Below are 22,188 nucleotides of genomic sequence, written 5' to 3' on the forward strand. Positions count from 1 at the left end.
CATATTCTTTAGGGGAATACCCGGAGCCGGATCAGATGGGGGTTGTAGTCTCCGAGTGGCTGTGACCCGGTCCGTGCCCAGGGTGTCAAGCTCAGAGTATGTGGCAGTCCTACAGATGTTACAAAGTTCGTTATGTCGACTACGCCACCCGTTGGATTGCGGTCACTACGGCCGCCGCTGCAGCAGGGTCCGCTGAGGCTGATGGTGTTGGTGCAGCTTTAGATAGTATAACCCCCAACGGGAGGGGTATAGCCTCAGGGGGTCAGGTGCAGAGGATAGGGGTTGTGGTGGTGCAGCATAGATGGTAAGTAAAGACAGAGTCGGGTTGTGCAGTTTAGGGTATTTACTTACTGCTGATGTTCCGGTCACTCCAGCTTCAAGTGACCACCCGAGCCGTGCTGCGTCCACCAGGTCCTGGATTCAGCCAACCCCCAAGCAAGTCCGGAGCGTGTCCCTGAGCCCTCCTTCTTGTCCTTTCTTCTGGCCGTCCCCACTAGTGATCCACCTAGGTCCAGCTCCCTCGGGCCTTCTGTTGGGAGACCCTTGGCCTTGGGTTCCCTGACCCTACACGTGGTTTGCCTTCAGGGTGGATGTGGTGGGTGGCCGTGGCAGATCCTGCCCACGGCCTCCGGTCTCTGGCTGAGGTGTGCTTTTGCCCCCACCAGTTTGGGATCCGGTACCCTGTTGCCAACTCTTCACCCGGTGATGGACTTTGGGTTCTCAGAGTCCTTTTCTTTCACCCCCTCTGGGTCTTTCTTCCTTTCTCCTCTCTCACTCTGGCTCAGGCTTCTCTGCTCTTCTGCTCTCTTCCTTTGCTCTGCTCTGACAAAAGACTGACAGACTGACTGACCAGCCTCCTACAAAGACTCCTCTGCAAAGACTCACAGACTGACCTCTCACAGACTGACCCTGATCTAAGATGGTTCCCACCTTATATACTCCCTCTATGTGTGAGCTCAGGTGACCAGCACCCAATGAGCTCCTAACTTTACCCAGACTGCTCCCCCTATCTGCCCCTACACTACTTGGGATGTTCCACCCCCCTCCCACTCCAGCCAAGGACAGACTCGGTCGTACCTGCACATTTCTAAGTGGGAGTACCGTTGGTCTGCCCTCCGGAAATGGGATGTGTGTAGTGCATGCAGCTCTCTGGGCTCAGATCCACACTCCATCCTTACCCGGGAGTGGAATATCACACCTCTGGGTGAGGTGCAATACCCCTGTAGCAGCCGAATCCTCAGGGTGCTACATTCCCCCCTGGTAAATCACAGCACGTCCTCGGGCTGCAAGATATAAACAACACCAAAACATACAATTTTTTTGCATAAACAACATAATAAAACATCATATAAAACATCATATATATATCAGCATCATCATATAACTTTTCATATTAATAACATTCTCGTCGCCTCTGGCTCCTCCTCCGGTCACTGTGCAACGTGTGACCGGGTAAAGTGCGACAGTCTTTGGAACTCGTGGCTTTCCTATAAAACCAGTAGGGGGCGCTTTAGGACGCGCAACTATTTACAAGGGATATGGCCGCTCTCAGTCCTCGGCCAGGTATTAGGGAGGAATGACCGCTCTCAGTCCTCGGTCAGTGGGATTTAAGGGATAAACGGGTAAACAGTTCACACATGCTGGTCCCAACGGGGACTATATTATCAGCAACAGTTTCTTTGGTACCCCTACGGGTAACTATATACAGCTTCTACTCTGCCGTACTCAACGACGACGTCCTCCTGCTCTTTCTTTGTGGTTACCTTTAGCTTCAGACCCGTCTGGGTCCCCTTGTTCTTCCTCCTCACACCGCAGCTCTTCCTCCGTCAGGCGATGCACATGGAGGGCGTAGGGTCCTTTGGCACACTTGTGCCGGGTAAAGGTGACCTCGTCCCCGATGTAAAGGTCACGACCTCTGTGTCCCTCCGGTAGGTGGGACTCAACGTCTCTCCTGGTCACGAAGACGTCGCCTGGGGTGCGGTGGTCTCGGATGAAGCCCCACCCATGCTGCATGTTAAACTTGATCACAGTCCCGGTGGTGCGGGGACTATGCGCTGCACGGGGGTCTCTCCTGGCCCGGCTCTTCTGCTCCGCGCTCCTTATTTGAGCTTGCTGTTCCCGGACCCGCCTCTCTCTCCGCTCCCTCTCAAAGACCTCGAGCTGTTGCCGGCAGCACTCTGCACGCTCCGCTGCGGCTGCCCGAGTCTCTTGAGTGAACCCCATGAGATCTTCTCCGGTGGGGTCCCACTCAAACTGGGCCTCTTCTAGCGGGGGCGAGATCCTCTTGACGGGCTTTGGAGCCGGGATCAGGGGTTCATCTAGTGGTCTCTCTTTCTGGAGTCGGGGATGGTGAAACTCCGGTGGCCATATGAAGGGCTGCCCATCCGGGCACGTATGTTGGGCGAACAGGTCCTCACCCAGGTGCGGCACTCTTGGTTTTATGGGCGCGGTGGTGGTAGCGGCGCCCGGGTTAACCAGGCCTTGCGGCCAGGCCTGGGGCACCTGGAAAGTGAAGGGCACCGTAAGGACGGCGGCGCCCTGGGCTACTTGGCCCTGCGACCAGGCCGGTGGCTCCGCGGAGGTAGGGGGCGCTGTTGGTATTGCGGCGCCCGGGGGTACTAGGCCTTGCGACCAGGCTGGTGGTACTTCCTGCTTGGTCACGCTCGGGGTCGAGGCGTGTGACGTCACAGGGGTCGCGGCTCCCGTTTGAGGCCTAGTCTGCGGCGGTGACGTTGCAGCGACGGGCACGGCAGGGGATACTTCGGGCTCTGCGACGGGGAGCTGGGGCAGGTACGCGGTTTCCCGGTTTGGGGTAGAGACGTCCCCTTTACCTGCCTCCTTTCGTTCGGCTCCCTTCTCGGCGCCGTCTCCAGCCTTCAGTCCTCCTGCGCCATCCTCAGAGGCGGTCTGTCTCCTCGTCTCGGGTGGCGTGCTCCGCTGACGAGTTCTTGTCTGCTGGGCCATCTCACGGCTCCACTCCGCCAACGTCTCCCGCTGCACCCGGGCCATCCTCCTTGCGAGGCCCTCCAGCGCGGTCTGTGCACACTCCCGATCTCGGGGGAGCTGTGCGAGGACCTCCACTAGGCCTAGTGGGGTCGTTACTTCTAGCAGGCTCCTGACCAACGGGTCGGTGCTGCTCTGCTCTCCTTCTGCTGTTTCCGGCAGGCTCCTGGCCAGCGGGCCGGTGCTGCTCTGCTCTCCTTCCATCTCCGGGTAAGCTTCTTCTGGACTCAGCTCTAGGCTTCTTGTCTCCGGGTGCGCTCTCTCCAGACTGCTCCAGGCGACACCCATCTTTGCTCTCTTGTTCTCAGTCCTCCCACTTCGAGGGCGGTCCCGGGGCCACTTGGTGATTGTCAGCTCCAGGGGCAGTTCTTTCACGCTGACAGACACCTCTAGCATCACAGTCTCTGTTGGTGGGGGCGGTTTCCACTTTTGGCGCCATTTTCGGTCCTGGCCCACGATGGGAGGCGGCCTCTTGCCATCCTCTGGCACGCCCATAATGGCGTCCGCTCTGACAAGGCGGGAAACCTTTGGAAATGGCGGGAATCGTTTCCCAGTGGCGGGAAACTCTGCAGATGACGGGAAAAAGCTGTTAATGGCGGACAACCGGCGGGAATCGATCTGTGATGGAGTCCGATGGCGGGGACCCTCCGGAACCGGCAGGAGACTTCTTTTTGAGGTAAACTTGTTCTTTTCTTCAGGCACGCAGTACCCGGGTGTTGCGGGCACGTAATCCTGCCGACTACGCCAAAGTTGACGCACCCCCTGGGCCATATTCTTTAGGGGAATACCCGGAGCCGGATCAGATGGGGGTTGTAGTCTCCGAGTGGCTGTGACCCGGTCCGTGCCCAGGGTGTCAAGCTCAGAGTATGTGGCAGTCCTACAGATGTTACAAAGTTCGTTATGTCGACTACGCCACCCGTTGGATTGCGGTCACTACGGCCGCCGCTGCAGCAGGGTCCGCTGAGGCTGATGGTGTTGGTGCAGCTTTAGATAGTATAACCCCCAACGGGAGGGGTATAGCCTCAGGGGGTCAGGTGCAGAGGATAGGGGTTGTGGTGGTGCAGCATAGATGGTAAGTAAAGACAGAGTCGGGTTGTGCAGTTTAGGGTATTTACTTACTGCTGATGTTCCGGTCACTCCAGCTTCAAGTGACCACCCGAACCGTGCTGCGTCCACCAGGTCCTGGATTCAGCCAACCCCCAAGCAAGTCCGGAGCGTGTCCCTGAGCCCTCCTTCTTGTCCTTTCTTCTGGCCGTCCCCACTAGTGATCCACCTAGGTCCAGCTCCCTCGGGCCTTCTGTTGGGAGACCCTTGGCCTTGGGTTCCCTGACCCTACACGTGGTTTGCCTTCAGGGTGGATGTGGTGGGTGGCCGTGGCAGATCCTGCCCACGGCCTCCGGTCTCTGGCTGAGGTGTGCTTTTGCCCCCACCAGTTTGGGATCCGGTACCCTGTTGCCAACTCTTCACCCGGTGATGGACTTTGGGTTCTCAGAGTCCTTTTCTTTCACCCCCTCTGGGTCTTTCTTCCTTTCTCCTCTCTCACTCTGGCTCAGGATTCTCTGCTCTTCTGCTCTCTTCCTTTGCTCTGCTCTGACAAAAGACTGACAGACTGACTGACCAGCCTCCTACAAAGACTCCTCTGCAAAGACTCACAGACTGACCTCTCACAGACTGACCCTGATCTAAGATGGTTCCCACCTTATATACTCCCTCTATGTGTGAGCTCAGGTGACCAGCACCCAATGAGCTCCTAACTTTACCCAGACTGCTCCCCCTATCTGCCCCTACACTACTTGGGATGTTCCACCCCCCTCCCACTCCAGCCAAGGACAGACTCGGTCGTACCTGCACATTTCTAAGTGGGAGTACCGTTGGTCTGCCCTCCGGAAATGGGATGTGTGTAGTGCATGCAGCTCTCTGGGCTCAGATCCACACTCCATCCTTACCCGGGAGTGGAATATCACACCTCTGGGTGAGGTGCAATACCCCTGTAGCAGCCGAATCCTCAGGGTGCTACAATTGATTTGTCAGAAGGTAATTATTACTAGATGACTAGTAAGTTCTGTAGGACCCCACCCCCATCACTGATCAGTAGATTTCTGTGTACACTGAGCATGGGCAGAAAGCTGCCAATCAGTGGTGTGGGCGGGGCTATACAGAGCGCAGCATTCAGAGAGCTGCTAGATCTGCAGCAGATAAAACGGTGATTTTCTCAAAATGACAACAAGCAGCTGAAAAAGTGACACATCGCTGGAATCAGGGTATCTGCCCCAATATTGTGCTGCTCTCAGATGGGGCAGCACAATTAATATTATGCCAAATTAATTTCCCGTGAACTATCACATGATCTATCACGGGGATCATGTGACATGTCACGTGATAAATCAGGTGTGTGGAGGGGGCCCTTGCTACTCTTAATCCACCCCTGAGTGAGACTAATACTGTACAACCAAATTGGCTCAGCACAAAAGGTTTCTTCAGATGTGGAGCCAATCGGTGCAAAGCGTGTCTACATGCGGTTAAAACAGATAGTTTTATGTCCTTAAGTAATGATAGAGAATATAAAATTCATGATTTCCTCAATTGTAATTCATCAGGGGAGTCCCTGTGGATTTTCACATTGGATACCACAGGGGTTAAATTCAAGACAGGATCTGATACTGCAGTATTAAGAAATATAATTCTGCATTTATTTCCATGCATGTACACTGGGTACGGAAAGTATTCAGACCCCTTTACATTTTTCACTCTTTGTTTCATTGCAGCCATTTGGTAAATTCTAAAAAGTTAATTTTTTTCTCATTAAAGTCCACTCTGCACCCCATCTTGTCTGAAAGAAAACAGAAATGAAGAAATTTTTGCAAAATTTAATAAAAAAGAAAAACTGAAATATCACACGGGCATAAGTATTCAGACCCTTTGCTCAGTATTGAGTAGAAGCACCCTTTTGGGCTAGTACAGCCATGAGTCTTCTTGGAAATGATGCAACAAGTTTTTCACACCAGCATTTTGGGATCCTCTGCCATTCTTCCTTGCAGATCCTCTCCAGTTCCGTCAGGATGAATGGGAAACGTTGGTGGACAGCCATTTTCAGGTCTCTCCAAAGATGCTCAATTGGGTTTAGGTCAGGGCTCTGGCTGGGCCAGTCAAGAATGGTCACATAGTTGTTCTGAAGCCACTCCTTTGTTATTTTAGCTGTGTGCTTAGGGTCATTGTCTTGTTGGAAGGTGAACCTTTGGCCAAGTCTGAGGTGCAGAGCACTCTGGAAGAGGTTTTCATCCAGGATATCTCTGTACTTGGCCGCATTCATGTTTCCTTCAATTGCAACCAGTCGTCCTGTCCCTGCAGCTGAAAAACACACCCATAGCATGATACTGCTGTTATGATCTGCTACAAGAACTAAGGAAAGAGAGGAAATCTGTCCATACAATAGGACTAAGCTGATTCCTTACGATGCAGCGGGCAACCTGTTCCTTGCAAACAGACCCGCCTATGTCCGCGGCTAATCTGAACACAGACCTATAGATTAAAGGGAGGGGTCCCTAAAAGAACTAAGGACTGGGACAAAACTGGACACCTCCTGGCAGAAGTAGTAGCAGAAGAAGACAAACAGACAAAAGTACTTAGTGGTCCAAGGACCAAACAAACTAGAGAGATACAGTAGGTACAAAGCACCTGGCTAGATTAAGAGTCAAAGTAACACTGAAGTCCAGCAAAGCCTGAAGGGCGGAGCTGGAATAAATAGGCAGAAGGTCACATGACCACAAAATAGAAAAAACTAACAGGAGGGTTCTAACAACTGCCACCACCATGTTTCACTGTTGGGATTGTATTAGGCAGGTGATGAGCAGTGCCTGGTTTTCTCCACACATACCACTTAGAATTATCACCAAAAAGTTCTATCTTCGTCTCATCAGACCAGAGAATCTTATTTCTCATAGTCTGGGAGTCCTTCATGTGTTTTTGAGCAAACTCTATGCGGGCTTTCATATGAGGAGAGGCTTCCATCTGGCCACTCTGCCATAAAGGCCCAACTGGGGAAGGGCTGCAGTGATAGTTGACTATGTGGAACTTTCTCCCATCTCCCTACTGCATCTCTGGAGCTCAGCCACAGTGATCTTGGGGTTCTTCTTTACCTCTCTCACCAAGGCTCTTCTCCCACGATTGCTCAGTTTGGCTGGACGGCCAGGTCTAGGAAGACTTCTGGTGGTCCCAAACTTCTTCCATTTAAGGATTATGGAGGCCACTGTGCTCTTATGAACCTTGGGTAATGCAGAAATTCTTTTATAACCTTGGCTAGATCTGTGCCTTGCCACAATTCGGTCTCTGAGCTCCTTGGGCAGTTCGTTTGAGCTCATGATTCTCATTTGGTCTGACATGTAGTGTGAGCTGTGGGGTCTTATATAGACAGGTGTGTGCCTTTCCAAATCAAGTCCTATCAGTTTAATTAAACACATTTGGACTCCATTGAAGGAGTAGAACCATCTCAAGGAGGATCACAAGGAAATGGACAGCATGTGACTTAAATATGAGTGTCTGAGCAAAGGATCTGAATACTTATGACCATGTGATATTTCAGTTTTTCTTTTTTAATAAATTTGCAAAAAAATTCTATATTGCTGTTTTTTTCAGTCAAGATGGGGTGCTGAGTGTACTTTAATGAGAAAAAAATGAACTTTTTAGAATTTATCAAATGGCTGCAATGAAACAAAGAGTGAAAAATTTAAAGGAGTCTGAATACTTTCCGTACTCACTGTATGTATCTATATAAACTGCTCCAAAAATAAAGGGAACACTTAAAACAACAGAATATAACTCCAAGTAAATCAAACTTCTGTGAAATCAAACTGTCCACTTAGGAAGCAACACTGATTGACAATCAATTTCACATGCTGATGTGCAAATGGAATAGAGGATAGATGGAAATTATTGGCAATTATCAAGACAACCTCAATAAAGGAGTGGTTCTGCAGGTGGGGACCACAGACCACATCTCAGTACCAATGCTTTCTGGCTGATGTTTTGGTCACTTTTGAATGTTGGTTGTGCTTTCACACTCGTGGTAGCATGAGACAGACTCTACAACCCACAGAAGTTGCTCAGATAGTGCAGCTCATCCAGGATGGCACATCAATGCGAGCTGTGGCAAGAAGGTTGGCTGTGTCCAGAGGCTGGAGGCGCTACCAGGAGACAGGCCAGTACACCAGGAGATGTGGAGGGGGCCGTAGGAGGGCAACAACCCAGCAGCAGGACCGCTACCTCCGCCTTTGTGAAAGGAGGAACAGGAGGAGCACTGCCAGAGCCCTGCAAAATGACCTCCAGCTGGCCACAAATGTGCATGTGTCTGCACAAACGGTTAGATACCGACTCCATGAGGGTGGTATGAGGGCCCGACGTCCACAGATAGGGGTTGTGCTCACAGCCCAACACCATGCAGGACGCTTGGCATTTGCCACAGAACACCAGGATTGGCAAAGTTGCCACTCGCGCCCTGTGCTCTTCGTAGATGAAAGCAGGTTCACACTGAGCACATGTGACAGACGTGACAGAGTCTGGAGACGCCGTGGAGAGTGACATCCTTCAGCATGACCGGTTTGGCAGTGGGTGAGTAATGGTGTGGGGTGGCATTTCTTTGGAGAGCCGCACAGCCCTCCATGTGCTCGCCAGAGGTAGCCTGGCTTCCATTAGGTACCGAGATGAGATCCTCAGACCCCTTGTGAGACCATATGCTGGTGCGGTTGGCCCTGGGTTCCTCATAATGCTGGACAATGGCAGACCTCATGTGGCTGGAGTGTGTCAGCAGTTCCTGCAAGATGGAGGCATTGAAGCTATGGACTGGCCCGCCCGTTCCCCAGACCTGAATCCGATTGAGCACATCTGGGACATCATGTCTCGCTCCATCCGCCAACGTCACGTTGCACCACAGACTGTCCAGGAGTTGGCGGATGCTTTAGTTCAGGTCTGGGAGGAGATCCCACAGGAGACCATCCGCAACCTCATCAGGAGCATGCCCAGGCGTTGTAGGGAGGTCATACAGGCACGTGGATATATATATATATATATATATATATATATATATATATATATATATATATATATATGCCTTTTTGTCATTCTAGTAGTAGGGCCATAATTAAGACATGATTTGTTGAAACGTGTAGGTCTGTAAGCTATGATAGTTGCACATTTGCTGTATTCTTTGTGGAGCAGTGTTTTATATGGCTAATAAAAGCTAAGTTTTAATATTTTTTCTACTAAATAAACCTTTACGCTGGATCATTTGCACTTTTCCCTTGTCTGACTGCACTTACGTTTTGCCCTGGTACCACTTATCTGCATCTCCAGAAGTTTCCCATTTCTCTATTATACTCTTCAAATTACATTTTGAGACTTTCTCCTCCTGCTGTTGCACATATTTTTTTCCCTTCATCTGCACAGGTATCATTAATCTATCAACTATAATGGCCGTACCAGGTCCTGCAGGTCCTGTATCCCGTACACATAACGTGGGCAGTGCACGGCATGCCGCTAGTTTTTATTCTGAGTGCTCTTATATACGGTGGTAGTTTTACACAATGTTGAGCCTGTGATTTGCAGAGTGAAATGTCTGACTGCTAGAACAGAAGTATACGGCAGATTCTACAGCATGGATACATAAAGGACGTCCTGGGGGAATATACCTCCCTCCAACACTCGTCCAGTCCCTGCCTCACACTAGAGACATTTATAATAACTCCAGGACTATGGAGCTGGTCATTTTCTCATAATCTGTGGCCATTATTAGTGATCTCACATTGTACGGTAATATCACCCTGGAGGTTGTGATGTATTTAGTGTAATAGCGCCATCTAGAATATACAGTATATATCAGGCGATACCATGCTTACTATAGTTAGTCGTCTTCTGTGCCCTCTATAGCTATCTATTATACTTTATATTTCTTTATAATAATTTATAATAAATTACTCGATAGTTTTACAGCTTTATGATGTTTATTAATCTGCTGAAATGATAAAAGAAAGTCGAACCTTACAGTGGACACAGGTGGAAGTGTCCTCCATGATGGTGTAGGCTGAGGTGGAGCAAGTATTTAGTCAGTGGGGGATCAAGATGACGAGTATTCCCCAGGGTTCCCTGTTATCAGGGAGGGACCCGGTGTATGCAATCAAAAGATCTTATCCTCTGACCGGCTTTGTGCCATCAACAGGTAATGATCCTCTGTCCGGCTGTGTGCCATCAACAGGTAATGACCATCCGGCAGTCCGACATCAACTGGTCATCACCCTCCAGCTGTGTGCAATCAACAGGTAATGACCATCCGGCAGTGCGCCATCAACAGGTAATGACCCTCTGGCTATGGCCATCAATAGGTCATCACCCTCCGGCTGTGTTCCATCAACAGGTAATGACCATCCGGCAGTGTGCCATGAACAGGTAATGACCATCCGGCTGTGTGCCATCAACAGGTAATGACCATCCGGCAGTGCACCATCAACAGGTAATGACCATCCGGCAGTGCACCATCAACAGGTAATGACCCTTTGGCTATGGCCATCAATTGGTCATCACCCTCCGGCTGTGTGCCATCAATAGGTAATGACCATCCGGCAGTGCGCCATGAACAGGTAATGACCATCCGTCTGTGTGCCATCAACAGGTAATTATCCTCTGTCCGGCTGTGTGCCATCAACAGGTAATGACCCTCTGGCTATGGCCATCAATAGGTCATCATCCTCCAGCTGTGTGCCATCAACAGGTAATGACCCTCTGGCTATGGTCATCAATAGGTCATCACCCTCCGGCTGTGTGCCATCAACAGGTAATGACCCTCTGGCTATGGCCATCAATAGATCATCACCCTCCGGCTGTGTGCCATCAACAGGTAATGACCCTCTGGCTATGGCCATCAATAGATCATCACCCTCCGGCTGTGTGCCATCAAATGTTTTTATCTTCTGTCCAGTTTTGTGCCATCAAGAGGTAATGACCCTCCAGCTGTGGGCCATCAACAGGTCATCACCCTTCGGCATTTAGGCTTCTTGTCTTCTGTAAGATGCGATTCTTGAGTCTCCTGATGCTAAAAAATATTTAAAAAATCACCGATTAAACTAATAATCTATCTTGTACATAAGCATCACAATTTATAATCTATCTAGTGCATAAGTATGACAATTTAGCTCACAGAACATACACTATGGTAAAACATTAGACCCTACAAGCAGAAATTTGCTAAACTAACATAAATATAACTGACAAATCAGTAGAAAAATCGCTACCAATGGCACAGCTCTCTTCACATCAACCTGTAACCATAGTAGATAAGAAATAGAGGACAATGCTCATAGTCAGTTATCAACAATTCGGCATGGGGCATCCCACCAGAGACATTATAATATCTAGTAGATTATAGATGGCAATAGAATTTACCAACAAGCACATAGTACGCCAAACTCAAGTACATAGTATGCCAAACCTCGACACGTTTTCCTAAAATAGGTTCATCAGAAGCACATACTAGACAGTGATACTTAGCAAAGCGTTCATAGATATATGCGCCATATGATAAGGTGCTAAAGTGCAAGTGTGTGACAAAATATCCATGCGATTTCAGGTGCAATGCTGCATTGTATGTAGTAAGATGGTGCCCATCAGACAGCATGTATAGGACTAACCTGTGATGAAAACACGAGCAATGGGAAAGTTCAAGCAGTTGCCTTCTCAATCTTCCTCGCCTCTAAGACATCTAAGGAAACATCTTCTCCTCTTGATTTTGGGTTGAGGTGTTGTAGGCATTTCAGGCTCTGGCATTCTAGGTTCTGACATACTAGGTTCTGACATGGTAGGTTCTGGTGTTCTAGGTTCTGGTGCTCTTGGCTCTGGAATTCTGGGTTGTTGGCTTCTCTGAAAAATCAGTAACCTCTCTTTAAGCTCCGTTGAACTTCGAGCTCTTCTTCCTATATTGTTGTGAGGGATCATTCTGACCCAGACAATATCACTGAACGCCACTTTATAGTTGCAACTAGGAACCTTTTTCGCATCCTGCGGTGCAGGAGCCATGGATGGAGTAGAACATTTGCCATTGGGCAGGACAGGTGTTCTCCTGGAGTCTTGCTTCTGAATCTGAGGGATGCAAATCGGCTCCTTACAAGCACTTTGTTCCTTCAGAATGGTTTTGTTCTCAGGAGTTTTCTGATTGTTTCACCAGGTTCAGACATTGCCCACTTGCTCAGGACAAGACTTAAGGCCAAATACTCTAGTATTGTCAGTAGTGTCATCACCGCAACAAAAACTGCGTCACGGAAGAGCCAAAGAGGAAGATTGATGGAAGCTTGATAGGTGCTTGTTCTGAGATCCACGGGTAGTGGGTCATCCTATAATAAAGAAAAAAAACATAATAAAGTCCTGTATATTTATACCCAATCCAGTCAAACAGAGAGCCCTTGTTATTATACAGTGATGGATACATTATCAAGCAACTTTCAGAAATATCCCATTGAGAAGATCAGGAAGAAGTTTGGGATTCACCTCCAGGGTCCATGGAATATTATTTACAGTTGGACTTTCATATGACGGACGGTCACGTGTCCAGTATGAGAAGTCCTGCAAGAGGCGATATTCTCATTAGCTGATCCTTGTGACCTCCATATTGATGAGAACATACTCGCCCTCAGTGTACTGTAATGTGGGGGGTAGAGCAACGTAAAGCACAGAAATGATAGGATGATACTCATCATCTCCAGAGGTCTCTCAGCACCAAGGTATGGTCAATGAGATACAAGCTGCAGATGGGCCGAGGCTTCTAATATACCCAGGGGTGACATCACAAAGCCCTCTGTGACATCATTGCACAGTTCTATCCATCATGTCACTGATACTTTGGACCTAACTAAATGTCTAAAAGAGAACCCTTCCACATGATTTCCAATCACGGAGCAGCTTCAGTTTTTCAAGAAAAGTTTAAAAAATATAATCTGTGCTGTGATTGGTCACAATGGCACATGAAGCAGAACGTCTTTAGATCTTTTAAAGGGAAAGTGTCAGCAATTTTTTTACAATTGTAAAATTGTAAAGTATTTATATTTATATATAAATACACATATATATTTAAAAAGGTTTTAATGGTATAAAATCTGAAAAAAATATTTTAACTCTTTTGATGTTTTCATCTTGTAAACACTAGGGGGAGCAGCTGCTGATATTTCCATGAAAACAGAATACAGCTAGCTCGCATTACGACTGCAGTAAAAGTGGGCGGGATCTGCTCACATGGGTGTGATGTCACTCCTCCCCTTCTGGGCGTTTGCAAAAAGGTAAATGAGACTGTAGTTTAGGATCACAGTGCGGAGCGATCACTGGTGACTGCAAAGTGATATATAAGGGACAACACCAAAGTCATTAATCACTACAAGGACAAGGCAGGAATGTGGGAGTCAGAGGGGTCACCCCACACTTATATCCCCTCTGACTGTCACTTCCTAAGCTCCTTTCCCTGCCATAACCTCTTATTCCCGCAGGTAAATTCTTACAGGACCCCCCTCCCCATCCCCTTCCCCTGCCGCAGCTGATTCTAAACGTCCTCCATATGTAATAATAGACAGGTACTCACCGGCAGCCTATGGTAATTCACAGGGTAGAACAGGGTACAGCACAGAAACAATATGGCGATCCTCATTGTCTCCAGGGGGTATCTCAGCACCAAGATATGGCCAATGAGATATGAGCTCCAGGTGGATGGAGCCCCCTTATATACCCCAAGGGTGACATCACAACGCCCTCTGTGACATCATCACCCACAACATTCCGTCACATGACATCACCCAGCACCAGCATCATGTGACCCAGCATAAATAGAAAGTCCTTGTTGGCTATAGCAACTATTCAAAACTAAGTTTAAACTTTTCCAACAGCTAAAGGCGGCTCTGTGATGGCAGTTTCTTCTTGTGGACGGTTGTGATAAATCTGCAGAACATCTACATAACGCGACATGTAGAAAATCCTGTCTTTTCCCCTCTGTTCTTCCTCTGGTGCTACAGAGACGGATAGAAGGAGCTTTTCCAGACCTTACAGTGCACAATATGGGACCTAATCACTGATATCCCAGATCTCCTCAGTACAAGCATACCGCCAACCTATGAGGACTAGAAAGAGGGCGAAACCATGCGGCACGCGTAGTCTGGCCACGCCCCTATCCACACCCCAAGCCACGCCCTTTTTATGCCTTGGCAGGAGGAGATGTCTGTACAAAGCGCAAGGTATCAAAAGGCTGAAGGAACACTTTATCAACATGAATGAAGGTTTTGAAGGGCATCCACTGTCCCGGCACTACCGGAAGTTCCACAACCAATCTTATAAGGACACTAAGTTTTGTGGGATCCGATTAGTCCCCAGAAAATGGAGGGGAGGTGATTACCTGAGATTAATGTCGCGGATGGAATCCAAATGGATCTTCACATTAAATAGCTTGGCTCTGAAGGGCCTTAATCACGAGAGTCAGCTGTATGCCTTCAACTCGCAGCGGTATATACTGTATGTATTTTTTATCCCAGTACCAATTGAACATTTACATTGCACTTTTATGAACCTCCTTATATTTTATCAATATAATATGTCTTTTGGATATATTCCTTTGAATCCACCTATTTTATATATGTATTTGTTTCTATACATTGATACCCCTATTGGAGATACTATATAATGTTTTTATTTTTCTCCTTCATTTTTTCCTTTTTATCTCTGGATGGTACTAAGTGCCGAATTTATACTATCCTGGTAATATACACTGATTAACAGACTGTTTTTTATAGCCATCAGAAATATAAGTATATAATTTTTATTCATTTTTAACTGATTGTGAAAGTTTGAACAAAGTCTTTTTTATTATTATTTTTTTCACACACAGTCTATTCATATTGGAATTCTATCTTAGTTCTATTGCACCTCCATATGTCCTTTTGCACCGTCTTGTTAGTATTGGATCTTCCTCCATTTCTTTGGTTGTATTATCTTTGTGGGGGGCGTTTGGACTTTATTAGGTTACCAGTTTGACTACCAGCGAGAAGCTGACGAAGAGGAACTGTGAGTCCTCGAAACGCGTAGTTTTTTTTGGCCTATACAGGACATCGAAGGAGAAGGAGAGAGTCAAGGCACAGGGATAAGCCCTCCTGATATCCAGAAGATATATATAACCATATCATATTATTGATACAAAATATAAATGCACAGAGTCAATAAAATCATTTAAAAACACCAAACCCCATCCTTACTTTGCAGGATACCTATTCCAAAGGTGTATCTAGGTTTTCTGGCACCCGGTGCAGCAGGGGCTGGCTGGCACATTTTAGCCTGGGGGGCAAGCACACAGCAGTGGCCCATGAGTAGCGGCCCATCCTTAACATGTTTATTACCAGATGCATCATAAGCCTATATTCACACGACCGTATTGTCTAAGTGCTGCCCGTGAAAAAACCTGACAGCACTTGGACCAGTTCAGATGAGTGTTTGTAGTGGTCAGACATAGTACATATTATTCTTATGTATTACTTAATGTTGAGCGATACCTTCCGATATCGGGAAATATCGGATCGGATTGGATCGGACCGATACCCAAAAAGTATCGGATATCGCCGATTCCGATACCGGAAACCAATGCAAGTCAATGGGACGCTAATATCGGAATGCCATCCCAGCGTGAGAGAATTCTCCTGATTGTTTAAAAGCCGGCAGGCGGTAAAAAGCCGCCGGCTTTTAAACAATCACACAGCCCCATACTGCTTCCCCGCAGCCTCCCACCCCGATCCTGCGCTCCCCCCGCCACCTCACATCCCGATCGTAAGTTAGGACCGGGCGGGGAGCGCAGCACCAAGGAGCAGGGAGCGAAGGACCCAGGCGGGGAAGCCGGCAGGGAAAAGACTTCACCGCCGGCTTTCCCGTTTTGTGCTGCGCTCTCCCGCCGGTTATTTCAAATGAACAGCTGAGGTATCAGGTGATGCTGATCAGCTGTTCATTTGAAGTAGCTGCGGTGCCCTCAGAGGGTTCATGTGAGTTCATGCTTCACTGCATGAACTCACATGAACTTTCCCACGGCCGCACAGGTCAGCCTCACCTCCCAGACCATCAGACCCATCATGATTGGAGTGTGCGCGGGTGTCTGTGCGATGTGTGTGGGTGTGTGCGCGATGTCTGCGGGTGTCTGCGTGCAGGCAGACATAGGCCGATGTGACACTACTACTCACATCGGCCTTTGTCTGTCCCCCGTCCACTCGTGCCAGCAGGATCAGCTCGATGGGAGCAGTAGTTCCCATCAGCCTGATCCTGCTATTTAAACTGCCCCATATGTTATTTTTGCCCCTATACATCTTTTATGTTTTTAGGCCCCCCATATATTTTTTTTGTTTTTGGTCCCCAATAAATTTTAAATACATTTTTCATTGGTGGCCAGTGGTTACCTAAAATAAATTAGTTCATACATTACCTGATCGCCACCTAAAATAAAGTAAAAAATAAAAAACTACACCTATACTCACCTAGACACCGGTTTATGCAATGATGGGGCTGCTTTACGGCCCCGTCATTCTAGCGGCGGCAGTGGTTTAGAGCGGTCACATTTTATGTGGCTGCTCTAAACTGGAGATCTTCGTGGGACACTCGTGGACTACTACGGAGGGGTAAGGATAAGGTTGTGGTTTATTATTTTATATTTTATTACAGGAGATCGATGGCTTCGGGGAATTAGGTGTCTAGGTGAGTATAGGTGTAGTTTTTTATTTTTTACTTTATTTTAGGTGGCGATCGGCGGGGACAGGTAATGTATGAACTAATTTATTTTAGGTAACCACTGGCCACCAATGAAAAATGTATTTAAAATTTATTGGGGACCAAAAACAAAAAAAATATATGGGGGGCCTAAAAACATAAAAGATGTATAGGGGCAAAAATAACATATGGGGCAGCTAAAATAGCTACTGCTCCCATCGAGCTGATCCTGCTGGCACAAGTGGATGGGGGACAGACATAGGCCGATGGGAGTAGTAGTGTCACATTAGCCTATGTCTGCCTGCACGCAGACACCCGCAGACATCGCGCACACACCCGCACACATCGCACAGACACCTGCGCACACACCAATCATGATGGGTCTGATGGTCTGGGAGGTGAGGCTGACCTGTGCGGCCGTGGGAAAGTTCATGTGAGTTCATGCAGTGAAGCATGAACTCACATGAACCCTCTGAGGGCACCGCGGCTACTTCAAATGAACAGCTGATCAGCATCACCTGATACCTCAGCTGTTCATTTGAAATAACCGGCGGGAGAGCGCAGCACAGAACGGGAAAGCCGGCGGTGTAGTCTTTTCACTGCCGGCTTCCCCGCCCGGGTCCTTCGCTCCCTGCTCCTTGGTGCTGCGCTCCCCGCCCGGTCCTAACTTACGATCGGGATGGGAGGTGGCGGGGGGAGCGCAGGATCGGGGTGGGAGGCTGCGGGGAAGCAGTATGGGGCTGTGTGATTGTTTAAAAGCCGGCGGCTTTTTACCGCCCGCCGGCTTTTAAACAATCAGGAGAATTCTCTCACGCTGGGATGGCTTTCCGATATTAGTGTCCCATTGACTTGCATTGGTTTCCGGTATCGGAATCGGCGATATCCGATACTTTTGGGTATCGGTCCTATCCAATCTGATACGATATTTCCCGATATCGGAAGGTATCGCTCAACACTACTCCTGACCCCACACATAAACTTCAGCTCATCCAGCACCATGACAACCAGCACAGCAGAGTCCTGCATCTGACGCGCCCCTGGGCCTGCTGTGTCGCGCAGCGTCTCGCGCACGGGGCTTACCCGGAACCGGATCAGATGAGGGTTGTAGTCTCCGAGTGGCGGGGACCCGGTCCGTGCCCAGGGAGTCAACTCAGTGTGTGGCAGTCTTGATAGATGTTATTTGAGTGTCGACTACGCCACCCGTTGATTTGCAGCTATGGAGCTGCCGCTGCAGGGCAGACCGCTGAGGCCGGTGTAGAATTGTGCAGCGTGATAGTATAACCCCCAACGGGAGGGGTATGGCCTCAGGGCAGCCGACGTGGAAAATGGGGGTAGCAGGAACCACTCAGAGACGGTGCGGTGTAATTCAGGGTCTTTACTGGTAACAACGATAGACCCTCCCGGAGTACTTGCTAGCGAACGGGGCCTGGTCAGTCCTTGAGCAGATGGGATCTCCCCTGGCCAGGCGGAGTTGTAGGCCTCCCAAACTGACTGTACTCTTCTGGCTACCTTGCTAGAAGCGGATATAAGTAGCCCACGTCCCTGAGTGTACCGTGTGGTGCTCACCCGTATGGCCGGTGACTCGGGGCCTTCTAATGGCTTCCGCTCCACGATGGCGGTGCTGGTCCCACGCGTGTGACCGTGCCTTCGGGTTTCTGGGCCCGAGGACCTGAAATCCCCTGCCGGTCGGCTTCTGCTGCTGGGTAAGAGTTAGTCCCCACAGCCTCGGACGCCGGGTCCGGTAAGAAAGCTTCTCAGTCAGGGCGAGCTCTGCAGCTGCCAGCCCCTGACTCGTATTAGTATTGCCCCCACTGAGCTTCTGCTGTTTCTTCATATGACTGTTTCTTGTCTCTACTCTCCTTGACTCCAGGCTCAGGCCCCTGGACAGGGCCTGCCTGTGGAGCAGAGCCCATAGAGCAGCTCTGCTCCCTGTCTTCTCCTCTCAGAACTCCCTACCCTGCCTCAGCCCCAGGTTTATATAGGGGAAGTCCTTCCCCTCCCAAGACTGGGCAGGAGGTGTGGCATGCACAGGATCCCTGACCAAAGGACCTCCCACCTGCTCTCAGACATAATATCTCTATCACTGTGGCAACCAGACCCCTGGGGTGTCACACATCCACTGAGGCCCCTGATCATGTGACCCCTGACTCTTCCCCTCCTGTGACCTCATCACAGCTCCTGTGCGCACAGAGCAGCCATATATGTGGTGGCGGCTCTGCAGGTGGAGGTATGTGGGGATCCCCCATTACTGGGCGCAGGGGGCATTAACCCCTTGATCTCAGAGACTCTTTTGGGGTCTTGTGTTGCCCCTTTATAAGAATCATAAGGTTTTTGTTCTGTTTCCTGTAATAGATACATACGACCCAACTATGGAGACAGGAAGGGAGGAAACGTATTGTTCTCATAGTAAAGGGCCCCTTTACTGGCCCCACAGTGTAATGCCCCCATTATGCCCCTTATACAGAATGTATGATGCCCCCACACAGTGTAATGCCCCCATTATGCCCCTTATGTAGGATGCATGATGCCCCCCACAGTGTAATGCCCCCATTATACCCCTTATGCAGTATGTATGATGCCCCCACACAGTGTAATGCCCCCATTATGCCCCTTATGTAGGATGCATGATGCCCCCCACAGTGTAATGCCCCCATTATACCCCTTATGCAGTATGTATGATGCCCCCACACAGTGTAATGCCCCCATTATGCCCCTTATGCAGGATGCATGATGCCCCCACACAGTGTAATGCCCCCATTATGACCCTTATGCAGGATGTATGATGCCCCCACACAGTGTAATGCCCCCATTATGCCCCTTATGCAGTATGTATGATGCCCCCCACACAGTGTAATGCCCCCATTATGCCCCTTATGCAGGATGCATGATGCCCCCACACAGTGTTATGCCCCTTATGCAGGATGTATGATGCCCCCCACACAGTGTAATGCCCCCATTATGCCCCTTATGCAGGATGTATGATGCCCCCACACAGTGTAATGCCCCCATTATGCCCCTTATGCAGTATACATGATGCCCCCACACAGTGTAATGCCCCCATTATGCTCCTTATGCAGTATGTATGATGCCCCCACACAGTGTAATGCCCCCATTATGCCCCTTATGCAGTATGTATGATGCCCCCACACAGTGTAATGCCCCATTATGCCCCTTATACAGTATATATGATGCCCCACACAGTGTAATGCCCCCATTATGCCCCTTATACAGTATGTATGATGCACCACACAGTGTATGCCACCATTATGCCCCTCATGCAGTATGTATGATGCTCCCACACAGTGTAATGCCCCCATTATGCCCCTTATACAAGATGTATGATGCTACCACACAATGTAATGCCCCCATTATGCCCCTTATGCAGTATGTATGATGCCCCCACACAGTGTATTGCCCCCATTATGCCCCTTATGCAGTATGTATGATGCCCCAAAAAGTTTAATGCCCCCATTATGCCCCTTATGTAGTATGTATTATGCCCCCACACAGTGTAATGCCCCATTATGCCCCTTATACAGTATATATGATGCCCCACACAGTGTAATGCCCCCATTATGCCCCTTATACAGTATGTATGATGCACCACACAGTGTATGCCACCATTATGCCCCTCATGCAGTATGTATGATGCTCCCACACAGTGTAATGCCCCCATTATGCCCCTTATACAAGATGTATGATGCTACCACACAATGTAATGCCCCCATTATGCCCCTTATGCAGTATGTATGATGCCCCCACACAGTGTATTGCCCCCATTATGCCCCTTATGCAGTATGTATGATGCCCCAAAAAGTTTAATGCCCCCATTATGCCCCTTATGTAGTATGTATTATGCCCCCACACAGTGTAATGCCCCCATTATGCCCCTTATGCAGTATGCAGGACATTGCCAGACCTCATGTGGCTGGAGTGTGTCAGCAGTTTCTGCAAGGTGAAGGCATTGAAGCTATGGACTGGCCCGCCTGTTCCCCAGACCTGAATCCGATTGAGCACATCTGGGACATCATGTCTCGCTCCATCTGTGTCACCCTGGCCTGGATGCCACAAAATGTATTAAAGCTGTGTCTGAGAGCAAGGGGGAGGTTCTCTAGTCAGGGGAACATTAGCATGCAATGCCTCCTGTCTCAGGCCAGTAGGGGGAGCAGGCTGCCCCTATAAAAACTGGTGCTGGGGGCAGGGTTAGAGAGAACTGGATGGCCTGTCTCAGCATTGAGACTTGTCCCAGAGCAGAACAGGGACAGACAGTTGCACTGCACCTAAGAGGAAGTGTGGCAGGAGGAGAGCCACAAGCCAGAGACAAGAGGCGAAGAGAGCCTGTCTTGGCAGAAAGAGGACTTAATTTACCAGACTTTGGTGTCTGAGGCTGAGAGGATTCCACATCCCCCAGCAGAGAACCAGTCCGCAGGGGACTGTATATTCCTTGGTCTAAGAAGCCTGGAGGCCCTGCCACAACAGAAGGGACCAGTAAAGCCGTACAAGGCTGGGAGCAGAAAGGAACCCACGTCGCAGGCCATACAGGCGAGAATACACAGAAAGCTTGGAAACGTGGGCTGTTACCCTATCAGGAGGAGATAGCCAGAAGGAGCGCAGAAAGCACGGTAGGCCTACACCCTTACCCTGATCAGGGCCAATTTCCCCGTTGCTCTCAGACATCCAGGTCCCCCTCCTAGCCGGGACTGTTTATGGGTCAATTTACCTGTTCTAGTAAAGACCCTGGACTGCAACCTGTTGTCTGTGTGCTCCTTGCTTCTCCAGCACTATCAGCACTGGGACTCTCACCACCATCACTCCCACCATCCACTATACTGCCCTGGGGCCGCACTCTTCCCGTGGGGAGTCACACTACCCTAGCTGCACACCTCATCAGCCCCAGCGGTCGGCATGCAGCGGCGGTTCCTAATAACCGCAATCCACGGGTGGCGTAGTCGGACATAATCAATAGCACATAACGGACTACCACTGGCCTGACCACCCTGAGCCACGGAACCGGGTTGCCACTACTACTCCCATCGTTCCCAGACTGCCCGGATCCGAGTGCCCCACGGCCCAAGGGGCGAGTCAGCTTTGGCGTAGTCGGCAGGATTTCATGCCCGCAACCACCGGGTACTGCGTGCCTGAAAAAGACTTTTGTAACTTACCTGTGGCGAAGTTTCCCGCCGTCCGGAGTCGTTTCCCGCCATCCGGAGCCGATTCCCGCCATCAGACGCCATCTTGGACTGTTTCCCGCCGTCTTCTGCCGTCTTCCCGCCATCCGCAGCTGTTTCTCGCCATCGGACGCCATCTTCAGGACGCCGCGCGGGAAGAAGAGGGGCGTGGACTTCAAAACCGCGCGAGATCCGAAGCTCCGCCCCACGCACCGACGCTGCGCAAGGTCCTGGAAGGGAGAGAGAGCGACGCTGACGTCATCAG

The sequence above is a fragment of the Phyllobates terribilis genome, unplaced genomic scaffold (assembly GCF_046119375.1).
Source record: "Phyllobates terribilis strain yellow unplaced genomic scaffold, ASM4611937v1 Scaffold_582__1_contigs__length_1026801, whole genome shotgun sequence".
Classification (NCBI taxonomy): Eukaryota; Metazoa; Chordata; class Amphibia; order Anura; family Dendrobatidae; genus Phyllobates; species Phyllobates terribilis.